We start from the raw sequence: 6,000 nt of genomic DNA, 5'->3' as shown, positions 1-6,000 counted from the left end.
TTCTTTCTTAAATCCCCGCACCTCTGTACTAGTTAGGGGAACATTCACATATCCCGTTCCCCCTCCCGGTCCTCCCATAGGAACTTCCCTCAGGGGATTTAGGCTTATTGAAAACTTTGATGGTCCTGGACCAGTCTGGGATCTTGTCCAGGGTCGGTTTACCGGTGGAAGTTTAGGGTCCGACTCCCTTAATTCATCCTTTTTTTCCCGGCCCCTTTCGGGGCAATCAAATTCATCACCTTTCCCCTCCGGTAATGAGCTTTCCTCGGGCGCAGTAGGCACCGGGGGAATATAAGGAGGGGGAAGGTTGTCCAGAGGTTCCCATTTCTTTTCTCCCGCTACCCTCAATTTAAAACATTTTGTTAAGGATCCTGGCCAGGGAACCCAACAAAATGCATATGCTGACTCTTCTTGATTCACCTTTGGTCTCGAATTTACATATATGTTTAATGCTTGTTTAACCCAATCCTCATCAGATCCAAATTTCGGCCACCAGACCGAGGAACCTTTAATAGGTTGTTTCGACCAAAGGAGACAATATTGGACCATCTTTTTCTTGTTTTTGTCTCGATATCTTTTACTATCCCAATTTTCAAACATTCTCCCCAAAGGGCTGTCAAGGGAAACTCCCAGGAATTGTCCTGAATTTTCAGACGAGCCCTTAGATTTTGATCCTCCCATTTTCCCACCTAGATCTGTTTATCGTTGCTGAGGACCCTCTCGTTCTGGACCCTACTCCCTTCTTCTCAGACGCCTCGTCGGAGGTACTGTCCCTCCTTCGGTTACCGCTGAGGTTTCCCTGGGGTTGACCCCTCTCTTCTCGGCACTTCGTCGGAGGTGCTGTCCCTCCTTCGGTTACCGCCGAGGTTTCCCTGGGGTCTATCCTAGAGTCCCGCGACAGGGTCCTCACACAACGACAAAAGATCTATACTTAATCTATTCCGTTAGGTTTTTATCCAAACAGGTGTATCCCGTTACACCTGTTACCCAATCCCCACACCACAATCGTAAGTCGTCACTTACCGGTGTCTTCCCGGGGATTGAACCATCACCCTTCTCCTCTCCGTCTTGTCGTGTCACCTTGTCCGGATACCACTCGCTCAAGCCGCCCGAAGCGACGAGCAAGGGACTAGGAGCCGCTGAACTCAGCGGGGTGCACCACCTCCGATGTCCCTCTTCTCGCCTCCCCTCACGGCCGGAGTGTAGATCCCGGACGAGCCCCCATTTGTCAGAAATAAAACTTCTCACACATGAGTCTCTTTAAAACTGATGACACGACAAGCTTTATTTACAAGTCTGCAGAGTTGGACTCAACTGGCTTCTCACCAGTTAAGCCCCGATACATACAGTGCATTGATTTTTATATCCTTATTGTTTGCCCTTCCCCTTCTTATTAATACTGTTTTAATTGGTTAGTATTGCAAAAGCATTCTAAGTATAACTGCATTTTTAATTATCACGTTCGTTACGTACGCTGCGAACTCTACATACACTAAATTCTGTTTCTCACCCTTCTTATCAATCTTTTGTCTCCTGCATGTCTCTCACTATGACCATGAAAAGATAGGTTTAAAAAAAACATATCCAGCTGAACCTTTTGTCCTTGGCTGCTAGTAAGCTCCCTGTCCGTTCTGGCTTCCCTTTTTATGATTAATCATCACATTTTAACTTAAGTCATTTTAACCTAAATTCTCTATATAACAAACATATATCATAATATCTGGGTGGATAGGGAGCTTGCTCTCATTCTTTGGAGAATTGTGACAAAGTATAAGCTCTCAAGATGCTTTTTTTAAAATTCATCTTGTTTCATCTTAATTTCATCTTATTTTGTTTATTTCTTTTCTATCTGTTTAAGTTGAATATTATTATTCAGTATGCTTTTTTATTCATTGTGACAGAGTATATCGAGGTGTTTGGGAGATAAATTGGGAAAGGTTTGTTAGAGCAGGTCACACACAAACACTTTAAAACACAGAATCTTTGCAGGAGCTTTTGCAAGAGAGCTCAGGCTCATGATGGACTGCTGTTTGCAAAAGGCAACAATGTAGCAACGTACAGTGGCAGCTTTGACTGAAAAACAGTTTGCTGTCTGGAGGAGCATGTGATCTTTGCAGGCAGAGGGAAAACAGCTTTGCTCTCAGAGTGGGAGGGAGTGAAAGAGAGGAGATACAGAGACTTCAGTTCCAGAGGGACACACTGGCAAACTTTGGAAGACAGCCTGGTCAAAGGAGAGGACTGGCAGTCTGGTGTTTCCCTTTGGAATAGGAGAAACAGCAAGGAACTCTGTGGTGACCTGAAAGAAAGAGGTTATCATCTGGAGAACCCTGAAGGGGCAAGTTTCATCAGCGAGACACTGGAGTGGCTGTCCTGGAATGAGAAAACTCTCAGAACCAACAAGAACCCGACTGAGTGGTAACCATTTACCTGTTAAGCACCAAAGTCTGGTGAACTTTGTTCATGCTAACTTCTGTGCACAGTCCAAGAATTGCCTGCAACCAGTGAGATTGGACTGTGAACCAAAGAACTTTTCTAAACTTATATACACATTATATACATGTACGCTGAGAATTAGAAGGGGATTAAGTAGGTTAAGTAAGATAAGTTAAAGTTTGATTCTGTTTTCAGGTTCAAAGATGATTAAAAGCAATTTTTGTTCAAGTGACCTTTTGTCGTGGTGAAGATCTATTGCTGCTGGGTTTTGGGGTCCTCTAGACTCGTAACATCATCGTTATGGAAATCTTGATGCAAAGTTATGCAAAATTTATCCATTTATATCAACACATTAAAGGCTACTTAAAGCTGCAATTACCATGTTTGATTTATTGGAATATTAGGAGAGTAATTCAGAACATCGAGGCTTGCATTTCTGTGAAGGTGACGTTTTGAAATTGGGAAATGGCAGAACTTGGAAAGTGTCGTCTATACTCGTTACCTAAATGCGGAAGAGTACGGCAAGATTTCAGGCTATAAGGTTAACTGAGATAAAAGTGAAGTCATGCCCCTTACTCTTTTTTTTTTTTTTTAAATTTTTTTTTTTTCACACCATAAATCACAATAGCCATGATATACACTTTTTCTTTTCCACACATTTACAGTGACTTTTTCTCCCTCCCCCCTCCCTCCTCCCAAGCCACCCCCCATCCCCCCCCCCTCATCCATTTTAGTTATACAATCTAGGTTGCATTAATTCAGTTAGACAATGTTGTCATTCAACAAAAATACACCAGAAATTCTACTGAGTCCATTCTTTTCTTTTCTTCTCCTTCCATCAACTTAGGTAATGTTTGTTCCCGGTAGGTTTTCGCTATTGTATTTAATGTAAGGCTCCCATACTTGTTCGAATATTTCAATATTATTTCTTAAACTATATGTTATTTTTTCTAATGGAATACATTTATTCATTTCTATATACCATTGTTGTATTTTCAAATTATCTTCCAATTTCCAGGTTGACATAATACATTTTTTTGCTACAGCTAGGGCTATCTTAACAAATCTTTTTTGTGCATCCTCCAAGTCAATTCCAAATTCTTTATTTTTTATGTTACTTAGGAGAAAGATCTCTGGATTCTTTGGTATATTGTTTTCTGTTATTTTATTTAATATCTGATTGAGATCATCCCAAAATTTTTCTACTCTCTCACATGTCCAGATTGCATGAATTGTTGTTCCCCTTTCTTTTTTACATCGAAAACATCTATCAGATACTGTTGGGTCCCATTTATTTAACTTTTGCGGTGTAATGTATAGTCTGTGTAACCAATTATATTGTATCATACGCAGCCTCATATTTATTGTATTTCTCATCGTTCCAGAGCATAACTTCTCCCATGTTTCCTTTTTTATCTTTATATTTAAATCTTGTTCCCATTTTTGTTTAGTTTTACCATTTGTTTCCTCATTTTCCTTTTCTTGCAGTTTAATATACATATTTTTTATAAATCTTTTGATTAACATTGTATCTGTAATCACATATTCAAGGTTACTTCCCTCTGGTAAACTCAAGTTGCTTCCTAATTTATCTTTCAAGTAGGATCTCAGTTGGTAATATGCCAGCGCTGTATCTCCCGTTATATTGTACTTATCTCTCATTTGTTCAAAGGATAAGAATCTACTTCCTGAAAAACAATTTTCTATTCTTTTAATCCCTTTTTTTTCCCATTTTCTAAAGGCAAGGTTGTCTATTGTAAAAGGGAGTAGCTTATTTTGCGTCAATATTAGTTTTGGTATTTGGTAATTTATTTTATTTCTTTCTACATGAATCTTCTTCCATATATTGAGGAGATGGTGTAATACTGGAGAAGTTCTATGTTGTACCAATTTTTCGTCCCATTTATATAATATGTGTTCAGGTATCTTTTCCCCTATTTTATCTAATTCTAGTCTCGTCCAGTCTGGTTTTTCCCTTGTTTGATAAAAATCTGATAGGTACCTTAATTGTGCGGCTCTATAATAATTTTTGAAGTTTGGCAATTGTAAGCCTCCTTGTTTATACCATTCTGTTAATTTGTCTAGTGCTATCCTCGGTTTCCCCCCTCTCCATAAAAATCTCCTTATTATTTTCTTTAACTCTTTGAAGAATTTTTCTGTCAGTTGTATTGGCAATGCCTGAAATAAGTATAGTATCCTTGGAAAAATGTTCATTTTAATACAGTTTATCCTTCCTATCAGTGTTAGTGGTAGCTCTTTCCAATGCTCTAAATCGTCCTGTAATTTTTTCATTAGTGGATTGTAATTGAGTTTATATAATTGGCCTAGATTTTTGTTTATTTGCACACCTAGGTATCTTATTGCCTGCGTTTGCCATCTGAATGGGGATTCCTCCTTAAATTTTGAGAAATCCGCGTCATGCCCCTTACTCAAGGTGATTATTGTCTCTGTCGAAGGAATACTCAATTTAAATGGCCAAAGGAGGCGATTAGATACCTGGAAATTCAGAGAGATGATAATTTGTATAAATTGAACTATTTACCATTGCTTTAAAAAATAGAAGATGTTTTTTAAAAATGGGTTACTTTGCCAATAACCTTAGTAGGCAGGGTAAATTGCATTAGGATGAATATCTTTCTCTGGATACAATATCTTTTTCAAACTTTCCCAATATTGTTACCACAAAAGATGTTTTCAAGAATTTAATAGATACATTATAGAATTTATTTGGAAAGGAAAGATGTCAAGGGTATCTATAGAAAAATTAATGTGGAAATACGAATTGGGAGGTTTGCAGCTCCCTAATTTCAAGAACTATTATCAGGTGGCCCAAATGAGATTTCTTACCTCTATCTTTGAGGGATTGTGATGGGTTAAAATAGAATTCGATAAAATAGGAGAGAACGTAGTAGAAGAATTTATTTATAAATGGGACTCAAAATTAAGAACTAGTGCAAGGGAAGCACCTTTGCTTAAACATTTGATTGATATTTGGGTAAAGTTGAATAATGAAATTGGATTAAAGGGTCGTACCTCGCCCAAAACACCTTTGTTGCAACATAATATTATGCCTTTTCATCAAGATAATCAGTTTATGGCTATTTGGCTTCATAATAGAATTAAAACTGTAGAGGGCTGTTTGGAAGAAGGTCAACTGATGTCATTTCAACAATCAAGACACAAGTATGGAATTTTGCAAAATACACCTTTTTTTATTAACTGGAGTTGAGAGATATCTGCGGGAAAAGTTAGGTTTATGGTGAGTCAGACCTTCTTATTAGGAAAGGTTGTGCTACAAGCAGGCACCAGTAAAAAGGGAGATCATAAATCAAGGCAGAGATGGGAGGGTGATCTGAATATTGCGATTGGTGAGAACTTTGCCATGACGGTATGACCAACGTTATAAATGGTAGATACAGTTTAGTTCAATAGAATTACTCATATCAACTATACTTAACACTTCAACAACTGCGTCAAATTGGGATTCACATGCTGGAGTAGTGGCCGGTGGGGAAAACCAGGCCTCTCCAGAAAAATAGGAAAAAAAGTTAGGGAAAAGCAAAGCAT

This window comes from Narcine bancroftii, chromosome 4 (genome assembly GCF_036971445.1).
Source record: "Narcine bancroftii isolate sNarBan1 chromosome 4, sNarBan1.hap1, whole genome shotgun sequence".
Lineage (NCBI taxonomy): Eukaryota > Metazoa > Chordata > Chondrichthyes > Torpediniformes > Narcinidae > Narcine > Narcine bancroftii.
This window is presented reverse-complemented; position numbering follows the sequence as displayed.